General features: G+C 47.9%; 2 protein-coding genes across 2 annotated transcripts in view; both read right to left on the bottom strand.

The window, feature by feature from the left end:
* LOC143923711 (uncharacterized) overlaps window positions 1-12,679 on the bottom strand; it is a 512,582-nt gene that overhangs the window by 110,722 nt on the left and 389,181 nt on the right. The gene's annotated exons all lie outside the window — the stretch shown is intronic.
* The window catches only part of LOC143925175 (uncharacterized), a 43,885-nt gene that overhangs the window by 27,627 nt on the left and 3,579 nt on the right, over window positions 1-12,679 (bottom strand). The gene's annotated exons all lie outside the window — the stretch shown is intronic.

The following is a 12,679-nucleotide window of genomic DNA, read 5'->3' as shown; positions in this document are numbered from 1 at the left end:
AGAGTAATTGTCATTCAAACTGCGAGAGCGCTGAAAGCTGAAAATTGGTCTGGGCAGGAAGGGGGTGTAAGTGGGGCGGTGTAAGTGCATTGTATTGAGGTGGTTATATAAAGGCATGTGTGAACATATATAGATCTAAGTGCCCATGAGAGCATCTATGATTCAAATGAATGTTAGTAGATGTGAACCAAATAGGATGTCATTTGGTTTGCTAAGACACTATGTATCATAAACAAGTAAAATTTTTTTCATTGTTTTCCCCTTTTTTCCATCCTCTTTGAATCACCATGCTGCTGATATTCTGCAGCCTCTTTGTACTGTCTATCGTATGATTTTATTGAGTAGGGAGCCATCTGATGGTTATTTGCTGCAACTGCAGTCTGTTACTGCAGTCTTCGTTTCAGAAGCACGAAACAGTGTTTGTTAATAAAGTTAAAGTGGTGTTCCAGCCGTAAAAAAAAAATTTTTTAAAGTCAGTAGCTACAAACACTGTAGCTGTTGACTTTTAATAAGGACACTTACTTGTTCAGGGCGCTCGCGATGTCGGCCGATCTGTCCCTCGTATCCTGTGCCTGCGCCGCCATCCTCACTAAGGGAAACGGGCAGTGCCCGTTTCCTACTGCGCATGCGCAAGTAGCCCGGTGATTTCTGAATGGGCGGCTCTGTTCTGTGACACACACAGGTCCCAGAAGCCCAAATTTCCCAGAAATCAGAAGACTGAAGATCACCGCGGAGAAGGAAGTGGCAGATTAGGACGATCTGCCTAGCAACAGGCATTTGTGTTGAGTAAAACATTTTTTATTTTATTTTTTTGTTGCATTTGTATGTAATTTTTTTTTTCGGGGTGGACCTCCACTTTAATAAAGTTTCACCTTCACATCACTGCAGCACACTAGTGAAGGTTTTCTCCTTTTCCCTTCAATGCACTTGTATGTTTATTTATCGTTTGTTAAATCTATGAGGCTCCATGCACACTAGCGTTTTTTTAAGCTAATAGAACCCCTCATAATGGCCACAGCAGCCAGCAGGTGTACAGACCCGGGAACTCAGCACAGGGATGGTGGGAAACTGCCATTCCGCTCCTTGACAGCGAGGTGTGAGGTTGCTAGTTCCCTTTCTCCTGTGCTTCCAGAGACCAGGGGCTAGAGTTATTTCTCTGCCCCCGGAGAGATGCTGGATCCTGGGGAGGACCCTGGCGTGGGCCCCCTGGATAGGCCTCAGCCTGTGGAAGATTCTGGGCCTGGCCCAAGGAAAGATGAATCTGTCTGCCTTTAGACGGAGGATTGTGGAAACGCTGAAGCGGAGTGAGAAGGAAGAGGAGAAGTTGGTAACTTTGAAAGCCGAATTTAAAAAAAAAAAGCAGATTTGTGCTAAAGTCTTCAGTAAGAAGAGACAATTCTTAGGCCTGAATTGAAAGACCTGGGACAAGTTCTGCGGAAGCAGATGGAATTGGTGAGTTCTCTGAAGGAGAATAGTGGAGCATTTAAGGAAAAATATAAGATTGAAGAAAGATTTAACCAAATGAGAAGAGGAGCCTCTTCCTGCATGGAGAGTGAGGAGATGCAGGTACAGACAGCAGAGAGTGAGAAAGTGGGCCCGGAGCATGAGCCCAGCATTTCAACACCTCAGACATCTGCTGAGCCCTCAATGGAGGAGGTCTCTGTCCCCTTCCCTCCCCAGCAATTTGGAACATCTGAGCAGGAGGTTGAAGGTTCTGGCATGCTGGATTTCATCAATAAACTGGAGACCAGTCCAGCTACAGTTTCTCAGGATGGTGAGGAGAAGATGGACACCGTTCCTAGCCCTGTGGAAGAAAGACCTATGGAGAGAGCAGGTGCAGGTACAGTGTGTGTGCAGGATGGTGGGAACTTTAATGACAATGGGCCTTCTGAGGGTTGTAGTACTACAGACAGTCAGCCCAGACCCATAGACAATATACAGCAAGCAATAACATCTGCTAATAACTGTCAGCTTCAGTCTGCAGAGAGGTCCATGGACAATACAGAGACTTTGCCTGGACCAGGCACAGCGGCTGTTCCTGTGAATGGTGGAGGAGATGCTGGGTGCAGTAGTGCCACAACTCTCAGGAGTCGAAAGCAGCCAAGCCTGTCATGGCTCCCAGGATTGAAGCTGAGTGTTCGGGGGGAGGGGGTGGGTCCTGCCTCTGCTAATCAGAAGACTGCTATCCCATCTGATTCAGACTCTCTGCCAGCAGGTTTGAATGTGTCTAAGGACAAGACTACAAAAGCTGGTGGTGGAAGAAAAACTTATGCTGGTGTTGCTGCCACAGGTTCTGGGAAGGGGGAGTAAGCAGGGAAGGAGCATGGCAACGTTCTATCCTCCTTCCTGTTTAAAAGGAGGTATATTGTCCCGTTAAAATGGGAAGGCGATGGAAACCCCCCACATAGGAGGACAGTGGTGGATAAAATCCTGCAGATGGGGTTTAGGCCTGCGGATATCCTCGCCCTGATCAGTCTGGCAGGTTCCTATGAGTATGACTTGTCCTTTATCCGTCCGGAGTCTTTGGACATATTTTGGGAGAAGTATGAACAAGTGTGTAGGGGCCTGCCAGACTGGAAAGGGCTCACACGAAGCTTATTTCACACCAGCCCCTCATTAAAATGGTAACGATTCTTGTCCATAATGAATCCATACCACAATGGGATTTAACTGTATGGTTAAGGAGGTATGGGGATGTCCTGAAACCCCTAAAAAAGATTTTGGACGATCAGGGAATATGGACAGGGGGATGGTCTGTGCAGCTAAAATTAAAGGTCATTGACAATGTTGTCCAGTCTGTACATAAGGTATCAATTGCAGAGAATGTGTCCAATCCTTCTGTGTCTTCTAAAATTGCAGAGGCAGCAAGAGGTGCTGAGGCTGGTGCGTCGTGTGTGGTGCCAGTCCCCCTCCCCCGACGCTGCAGGGTTTCTATTGCAGATCATGGGGTGCAGAGGAGTGGGGAAAATAGTGGGGAGGCTGCCCCGGTAGTAGATAAGGGAAGGGAGAGTGGGGGGAGGGGATTAAGGGGAGGATAGGTGTGGGGAGGCTGGTTGTGGTTTATCCAAGGATGATATGGAGTGGTTGGAGGATAGGAGGAGGAGGGGCAAAAGACGGGGAAAAAAGGGGTTCAGTTCCCTTCAATCCTAAAGTTTTGCCTTTGGAAAATAAGTTTAAGGTCCTGTCAGATGATGATGATGATGATGATGATGATGATGATGATGATGATGATAATGATTGGGACTCGTTCAGTTCAGCATCCTCTGGATGATGAGTGCCAGGGCACAACAAAGTGTGCTGGTTCTCCAGGGAGAGGGAGTAGTCAGGCTAAGAAATGTCTGCCTCAACTACCCTAATGGCAGTTCCCACTCCGGTAAAAGTGGCAACCATTAATGTTGCCAGCTTAAGATCAGTAAGCGCTCGTCATATGGCCTTATTTTTGCTCAGTGAGTTTGATGCTGACATTTTGTTTTTACAAGAGACCCATCTGAATAGTCTGGCCGATATACATCTGGCAAAGAAGGAGTGGAGACGTGGTCGCTCATTTTGGTCTCTTGCGGCCGAGCCTTACAGCGGGGTTGCAGTCCTTTTTTCTGGTATAGTAACGTGCCGGCGGGTAATTGAGGTAGAGATTGGGAGATGCATGGTCTTGGACGTCTCTGTAAGGGGGCAGGACTTGCACCTGATTAACATCTATGGTCCCCAGACGAAGTAGGACAGGAAATGCCTCTTTACAAAGAATAAGCCTTTTCTATTTGCAGCCCGGCAGGTTATCTTTGGAGGTGATTTCAACACCATTACTAGGTCTAAAGACAGGAGAGGTTTCAGAGATAAGCCGGGCTATGACACCCTTTTTCTCAATGCGATAGTTAGGGAAACAGGTCTGGTAGATGCTCACATTAAGCGCTGCCCAGACAGCACAGGGTTCACTTTTCAGCGAGGTAGTAGTCAGAGTAGGATTGATAGGTTTATTTTTTTAAAGGGAGGCTCTGCTTTTTCTGCACCTGTGTGTCGGGCAGTGGAGTTTTCTGACCACTGTATCCTATCTGTGACTTTGAATGCCTCCGACATGCCACCTAGGGGGAGGGGTATCTGGAGATTGAATTCGGCCCTCCTGGAAGACGAGAAAGTAAGACAATCCTTTGAGGATTTTTTTCAAGCACAGGTAACAATCCTAGACTTTTCCAACAGCAAGTCAGAATGGTGGGAGCTTGTAAAACAGCAGACTATTAGGCTCTTCAAGGCCATAGGAAGAAAGAAGCAGCAAGATAAGTATATCACCAACCAGTGTTTGTGGAGGAAACTTGACCGCCTTGTTTCGAATGGAGATTCTGGGGCGATCTCTGAGGTGAAGCTCATCCTTAGGAGACATGAATATGACCGGCACGCCTCTTTGGTTCAGGAGAGGGATTATGGGAAATATCATTCGCCTGACCTTTACCAGAACTGTAAACAGAGAGTAGCAGTTAAGACGGTCAATGGCCTGAAGGACAGTATGGGCTCTCTGACGAAGTCTAGGTCAGGAATCCTGGAGGTTGTCAGGTCATACTATGCCGATCTCCTGGGAGGAAAGAACCTTGATCGGACAAGGATGTTGTGTTTTTTTGACTCTACACCACGACTGGAAAGTAATGTTCCTTTGATGAATTTGACAGATGAAATCACTGCAGGTGAGGTAGTCCAGGCTATTGATAAACTGGCCATCAAGAAAACACCAGGGCCAGATGAGTTGACAGCTGAATCTTATAAATGTTTTAAGACGATCCTGGCTCCCTACCTTGCGGAGGTTTTTAATGGCTGTTTGTATGAGGGTTCTCTCCCTCCCTCCATGAGGCAATCTGCAGTGATCCTTCTGTCAAAAGGTAAAGATCCTTCGATGATTGAGAATTGGTGCCCCATTAGCCTTCTTAATGTCGATAGAAAGATACTAGCAAAGATTTTTTTCTGGCGATTATCGACAGTGGCAGGCAGTTTATTATCCCACCACCAGCACTGTTCAATTCAAGGTAGAAGCACTTTCTTAGCAGTGTTAGCAGTCCGGGAGGCTTTGGAGCATTGTAGGGCTGCTGGCTGGGGTAAATTTTTGCTGACATTGGATCAGGCTAAGGCCTTTGATAGAGTTAATCATGAGTCCTTATAGCTCCTTCTTGGCAGATATGGCCTGGAGGGGGGTTTCATTGATTGGCTCAAGATTTTGTACAAAGGGGCTGAAAGCTTTCCTCTGGTTAATGGTTGGGTCGGGCAACCCTTAGTGGTCAGCTTGGGTGTCCATCAGGGGTGCCCATTGAGTCCTCTGTTATATGCGTTTGCAATTGACCCCTTCATTACAAGGCTAGAGAATGGACCATTGTGTGGGGTACCTTTGGGCATCGCTGGCGAGCCTCCTTTGAAGGTTGTGGCCTATGCTGATGACGTTTCTGTTTTTGTCTCTGGGACTGGGGAGGCGCAGGAGTTGGTCTCAGTGATAAGGCAGTATACAGAGGCATCAGGTTCAAAGGTCAACCAGGACAAGTGTGAAGCTTTCTGGATGGGCATGGAAGGTGAGAGCTTTGTTCTCCTGGATGACTTCCTGGAGCCCCAGCAAAAAAAATTTTCAATAAACAAAATGAACCCCTCATAATGGGCACAGTAGGTGTACAGACCTGGGAACTCAGCACAAGGATGATAGGAACCCTTCATAATGGGCACAGCAGGTGTACAGACCTGGGAACCCAGCTCGGGAATAATGGGAATAGTTAGGTTGGTTCAATTGTTTAGTTCAACTGCAGATCTACATTCTCTGGGTTGAAGATTCAAACACAATTCTTGTTGAAAATAAGAAGGTTTGAATATTCTTCATTTAGATTTTTGCTCTATAAACAAAAATAGAGCGACAATTTTGGAAAAAACACATTATTTTTTACTTTTTTTATAATAAATATCCCCCAAAAATATATATAAAAAAAATGTTTTCCCTCAGTTTAGGCCGATACGTATTCTTCTACATATTTGTGGTAAAAAAAAAAAAATCGCAATAAGCGATTATTGATTGGTTTGGACAAAAGTTATAGCATTTACAAAATAGGGGATAGTTTTATGGCATTTTTATTAATAATTTTTTTTTTTACTAGTAATGGCGGCAATCAGTGATTTTTATTGTGACTGCGACATTATGGCGGGCACATCGGACATTTTTGACACCATTGTCACTTATACAGCAATCACTGGAATGCAGTGATTCCTGTGTAAATGACACTGGCAGTGAAGAGGTTAACCAGTGGGTGGCAGTGTAAGGGTTAAGTGTTCCTAGGGGTGTGTTACTAACTGTTGGGGGCTGGGCTCATTTAGTGAACACTGATCTCTGCTCCAATCACATGGAGCAGAGATCAGCGTCACTTGTTACTAGGCAGAATGGGGAAATGCTGTTTACAACGGCATCTGTCCATTCAGCAGCCCCGTGAGACGATTGTGGGTATGCCCGCGGCGATCGAGTCCGAGGGACCCACAACCGGACTCACGGGGGTCCCGACCAGCATGAGAGCTCACCACCGGCAGCACGTTCGCAATGGCAGGGCGGCATTAAAGATTGGACGTACCTGTACGCCAACATGCCTGCCGGTGCCATTCTGCCGACGTACATCGGCGTGCGCTGGTCGGGAACTGGTTAATCAATCTCTTAATCTCTCTGAATTAATCTCTCTCTCAATCAATCGCTCTCAAACTCTCTCTCAATCACTCTCAATCAATCTCTCTCCTAACAAAAAAATTACATTGCGAGAATCGTGAGAGAATCATGATCTTTTTATTCTAAGTAAAAAAATTGTAATTCTCATTTTGGCCAGAATCGTGCAGCTCTAGTGCCCATAGACATTAAAGAGAGATGTGGGGGAAGATCTTGCACATTTTGGACACCCCTCTGTCTGATCACCTTTACTCACATCCCTACCTTTCCATAGCCGCCAAAGGAAACTAGATAATACTAAATATAAATGTAGTGATATCAGATCAAATAATTAGCAGCTGCAGTGAAAACATTTGCTGCATTTCAGCCTATCAAATGGGCTTTCATCAGGAAGTTGTGATGACTTCCTGATGACGGCCCATTTGATAGGCTGAAATGCATCAAGGTTGATTTGCGTCATCGCGACATACTTCCGCCCCCAACATCCGTTTTCCGGAAATTGAACACTAACCATGGCAGCGGTCCACCATTGCCTATGGGCAGATTTCCCGGATAACTTGCCTACTATTCACACTGGGTGCCAGGCTTTAGGCACCCTTACATGTGAGCTGACTACAATGTTTTTATATTTGGAATAGATTTTTAAACGTTATTGCGCAATGAGGTTTCTTTGTCACATCTATCCACATGAGGAACATTTATCCCAGGCAACGCCAGTCTAAAGAAGATCTACAGGGGCTGCCCCACATCTGTGTTTGACCATACTAGAGATAGTTGGTCCACTCTGAGGGGTGAATTTACATCTATGTGGGGGCATCTTGTCTGAGCACTTATCAAGTAAAGAATCCCGCATCTATCTTTGAGCACAAGCACTCAATTTGGGACTTGGAATTTTTATTGTTTAGGCCATTTGAGTTTGAGCAAAAGCATTTTTTTGGGACTTTGAAGTTTTTAGCGACCCTACCTTTAGGTTGCCCTAATACAATGCGATCTATGTATTTTATATACCTTTAGCACAGAGCGCGGCCTTTGTATTTTATCATTTGAGCTTGACTACATGCCTACTAGTGACCATGTTATTCCTGCACATCCAGAATTGTCTGAAGAGGCCTTTATTCTTCCTTGCTACTTCCACCACAGAAGATGCTACTATTTGTATGGTATGTGTAGCACACAGCTATGTCGGGATAGTAAAAAAAAACACATAGGATTATTGTATGCTGCTCAGTGCCAGCATCCCTTATGTACTTGTAGAGCCCTGGGGTTTAGTCAGGGAGCTCCTCACCAAATCCCATGTCAGGAGCAGCTACTGTAGATAGTTGTTAGAGATCCATTGAATTTTACCTAAGTTTTGCCTTGTTGTACTTTTCTCTTCTGCCATTAGGCGGCCAGGCACTTGGTGGCATTAGATGTGAGAATAATATTTCAAGGTCAAGTTATGGGTATATGGGGTATCTCAGCCAATGGGCAGGGGTTTTCTTGAATCCCTTAGCCTGCTGGGAGAACCTATATATTCAGGTGATCGGTGTTCTGTGCCACTCTGACTGCCGTCTGGGTGGACGTGTGTTGTTTGCCCTGGGCTGCTAGGCCAGAGATTGGGCCTATCCCAGGGGCTTCTGGCTGCCAGGCTGTGTAAGGGCCCATCCAGAAGTAAGAGGGCAGCGCAGGGATGGGATTGCAGCTTGCAGTCCAACCAAAAGTGCCGGTTCTGCCGGCTGGAGAACCTATCTTGGTCAGAGATAGAAGGGAAGCTGTCACCACTAAGGGACCAACCACCTTTACCAGGGACCACAGTGAGTAACTGAAGCAAGTACCAGAGCAGTATTCTCACTGAACGGGCACGGTGGAGAATCTGGAAACTTCAGACGGTGATCAAGTCAGGGACCCAACCAGCAGAGGTGACACTTGCAAAGCAGCCTTGTGTGTCAAGCCAGGGACCGAGCTGGTCAGCTAGGTGAAGCTTGAAAGGTATCTGGTGTACCAAGCTAGGGACCCAGCAGGGAAGTGTAGCTGACGCTTAAGGGAGATACCGCGACAAAAGCCTTGAGGTGCTCACGGGATTCAGAGTCAGTGAATCAGAGAGTCCAGCGAGAGACTAGAACAGCTTTTCTCAACCTTTTCAACACAGAGGAACCCTTGAAATAGTTCTCCAGTCTTGGGGAATTCCTGCTAAAAATGAGAAATCTACAACTCATGATACATTAGTGTGATGGTCAGTAGGAAGAATGGTCCTTACACTTGTGGTCATTGGGAAGAATTACCTCCTTACAGATAGTTAAAAAGATCAATGTTATCAGTGGGAACTTATCTGAGAGGCAGAAATTGCCCATTGCTGAAGGAACCCCTAGCAACCTCTGGAGGAACCCTAGTTGAGAATCACTGGACTAGGAGCTCAAGGGGCTATAAAGTTACAAGTAGACATTGTAGTGAAGCTGCGAGAACTGTTGGACTTTTTGTTAGGAACTGTTAGATACTTTTGCCATAGAAGACAGCAAACCTGCACGTGCAGAAGTGGCATCTTGCTGGGGCCTTTTTCCCTGTACGGCTGTCCTCCTACTGAAGTCTCGGAATCTGCCAATTGAAATTGTAACTACTCAAGGGTGTCCTGGCCCTAACCCTCTTTTCCTTGCAAAATATAAAAAGGACTGGTAAAAGAAATAAAACCTCTTTTGCATCCGAAAAGTATCTGGCGCCCAATGACTTTCACCATCTTTGCACCCACTATGCCTCACAACCCACTACATATTGAAAGATGTCAGCTGTCTTTGGCTTTGAAGGTTCTCATCAGACTGGAAGAGGTTAGAGATTCTGCTATATACTGTATTGAAAGTTCCAAAAGATGAGTGTGATTATGACTTTCAAGGCACATAGAGAGCACAGAGTAACACACATCAAAATTATATCGCCAAATTAAAGGCGTGTCTAAAAAAGTTTGGTGAATGGTCCGATATTTCAACGGAAGCATGGGCCAGAGGCGTGCGCATGCACATGATTATTCAGAGACACGTCGAGAAGTGCTACTAGGTGTGGATTACACGTGACCATCAGGGTAAACCTGCTGTGGGCAGTAGAACGTAGTCAGTGTGAGAGGGAGGGTCATAGTGCAAAGGAGCAATGAGTGAACATCAAGTTCTACTACAAATTGGGGAAACCGGCGATGAGACCAATGCAATGCTGGTGCAAGTGTACGGGACAGAAGCCGTGAGCAGAAAATATGTTTATGACTGGTTGAAACGCTTTTGTGATGGGAAGGAAATGACTGAAGATGAGTCATGTTCGAGTGCGACAAATGCTTGCACAAGATTGGTGACTGCCTCTTTGATTGATGGTGGAGGAATTGGGCATTAGCAAGGATATGGTTTGCACCATCGTCTGCAAAGATTTGGGTAAGCGGATGATCTGCATCCACCCTGCCCTCCCCTCCACCTGGCTGCATCCACCCTGCCCTCCCCTCCACCTGGCTGCATCCACCCTGTCCTCCCCTCCACCTGGCTGAATCCACCCTTTCGACTCCTCCACCTGGCTGCATCCACCCTTTCTTCCCCTCCACCTGGCTGCTCCCACCCTTTCTTCCCCTCCACCTGGCTGCATCCACCCTGTCCTCCCCTCCACCTGGCTGAATCTACCCTTTCGACTCCTCCACCTGGCTGCATCCACCCTTTCTTCCCCTCCACCTGGCTGCATCCACCCTTTCTTCCCCTCCACCTGGCTGCATCCAACCTCTCCTCCTCTCAACCTGGCTGTATCCACCCTGTCCTCCCCTATACCTGGCTGCATCCACCCTTCCCTCCCCTCAGTTTGGCTGCATCCATCCTGTCCTCCCCTCTACCTGGCTGCACCCACCCTGTCCTCCTCTCCTCCTAGCTGCACCCACCCTGTCCTCCCCTCCACCTGGCTGCATCCACCCTTTCCTTCCCTCTATGTGGCTGCATCCACCCTGTCTTCCCCTCCTCTTGGCTGCATCCACCCTTTTCTCCCCTCCACCTGGCTGCATCCACTCTGTCCTCCCCTCCTCCTGGCTGCTCCCACCCTTACCATACCTCAACCTGGCTGAATCCAACCTGTCCTCCCCTCCTCCTGGTTGCATCCACCCTGTCCTCCCCTCCACCTGGCTGCTCCCACCCTTTCCTCCCCTCCACCTGGCTGTATCCACCCTGTCCTCCCTTCCACCTGGCTGCATCCCCCTGTCCTCCCCTCCATCTGGCTGCCCACCCTGCCCTCCCCTCCACCTGGCTGCATCCACCCTGTCCTCCCTTCCACCTGGCTGCATCCCCCTGTCCTCCCCTCCATCTGGCTGCTCCCACCCTGTCCTCCCTTCCACCTGGCTGCTCCAACCCTTTCTTCCCCTCCACCTGACTGTATCCACCCTGTCCTCCCCTCCACCTGGCCGTATCCACCCTGTCCTCCCCATCCACCTGGCTGCTCCCACCCTATCCTCCCTTCCACCTGGCTGCATCCACCAATAGTTTTTCAAGATACTCTGTATTTATATGTGTGTGTGTATATATAATTGCATTTTATAGTTGCCCCCCCTACTTTTGTCCCTGTCCCCCATGTGCCCCCCTAAAGCTGGAGACGCCCCTGCCCACTGCCCCCCCTCCCCCGCGCATCACCGCATTTCTGTATCTAAGACTGCCATTACTGTGCAGGCACGGGCAGCAGAGAGATGACATCTCTCACTGGCCACCCTCACTCTGGGACAGGGCTGGACTGGGACAAAAATGTGGCCCTGGACTTCCTCCAGACCAGCCCAGGGCACAACACATCAGGGTACCTTGAATCGGGTTTAAAAAAAAAAAAAAAAATCGCAGATTTTTTTTTTGGGGAGAAAATCATCCAGCTCTAGTATAGCACATCAGGACACAGCACATCAGGTTACAGGACATCAGGGCACAGGTCACAGTACATCAGGGCACAGCACATCGGGGTACAGGTCAAAGTACATCAGGGCACAGCACATCAGGGCACACAACATTTTGAGGCACAGGACATCATGGCACAAGACATCGGGGGACACAGCACATCAGGGCACAGGACACATTAGGGCACAGGAAATCAGGGCACAGGAAATCGGGGCACAGGACATCGGGGCACAGCACATCAGGGCACATTGGGGCACAGGGCACATCAGGGCATGGGCACATAAGGAAACATAGCACATCAGGGCACATAGCACATTGGGGCACATCAGGGCACATAGCACATCAGGACATGGGGCACATCAGGGTATGCGGAACATAGCACATCAAGGCACACCAGGGCACATGGCACATCAGGGTACGGGGCACATCAGGGCATGCAGCACATAGGGCATGGGGCACATCAAGGCACATCAGGGCTCCGGGCACATCAGGGCACATTATGGGGCACAAGGCACATTATGGGATCGTTTACTAGCTTGGTGACATGAGTGACATGAGTGAGAACTTATCACAGACGCTTCCTGCGCTACGCTGCATGCTGGCTAATCTCGATCTACCCGTCAAGTACCAACTATCGGCGATTGACGGGTAGATCGCCGCGGACCTCCGAGGCAATAGGAGGCCGCTGAAACCGGCCCACTGTGCGATCGGCCCACTGGGAAACTCCCAGTAGTCCCGATGGCCAGTCCATCCCTGCTCTGGGAGAACATGTACCCTGGCCACTGGCAGTGACAATCTGCATCTGTCGGTAAGTGACACTTGGGGCTCCCACTGATTCTGCATTATGGTGAGTTGAACTATTTCATTTCATATTACAATGTAATAATATAAATAATGCACTTCAATCATCCTGACACCATATTAACCATGGTGCCATGATGAAGTGCCAACACCAGCCATTGCCCTGACAAATTGCCCGCAAAAATGTTGGCAGTGCCCCTCCCAAGATTAGACTCTCTGCCCCTGTGTGAGATGACCCTAATTATGTCTAGATGAGGATGATGATATATCTGTTGTGTTAGCCATGTATGTTTTATCTGCACAAATTTTTTTTGATAAATGTTGAGTTTTATATAAATTGGAGATATCATTTGGA

Source organism: Lithobates pipiens, unplaced genomic scaffold (assembly GCF_037356315.1).
Source record: "Lithobates pipiens isolate NorthernLeopardFrog02 unplaced genomic scaffold, aLitPip1_a1.2 Scaffold_22, whole genome shotgun sequence".
NCBI lineage: Eukaryota > Metazoa > Chordata > Amphibia > Anura > Ranidae > Lithobates > Lithobates pipiens.
Note: the sequence above shows the minus strand (reverse complement) of the source record. Positions and strands in the feature narration are given on the sequence as shown.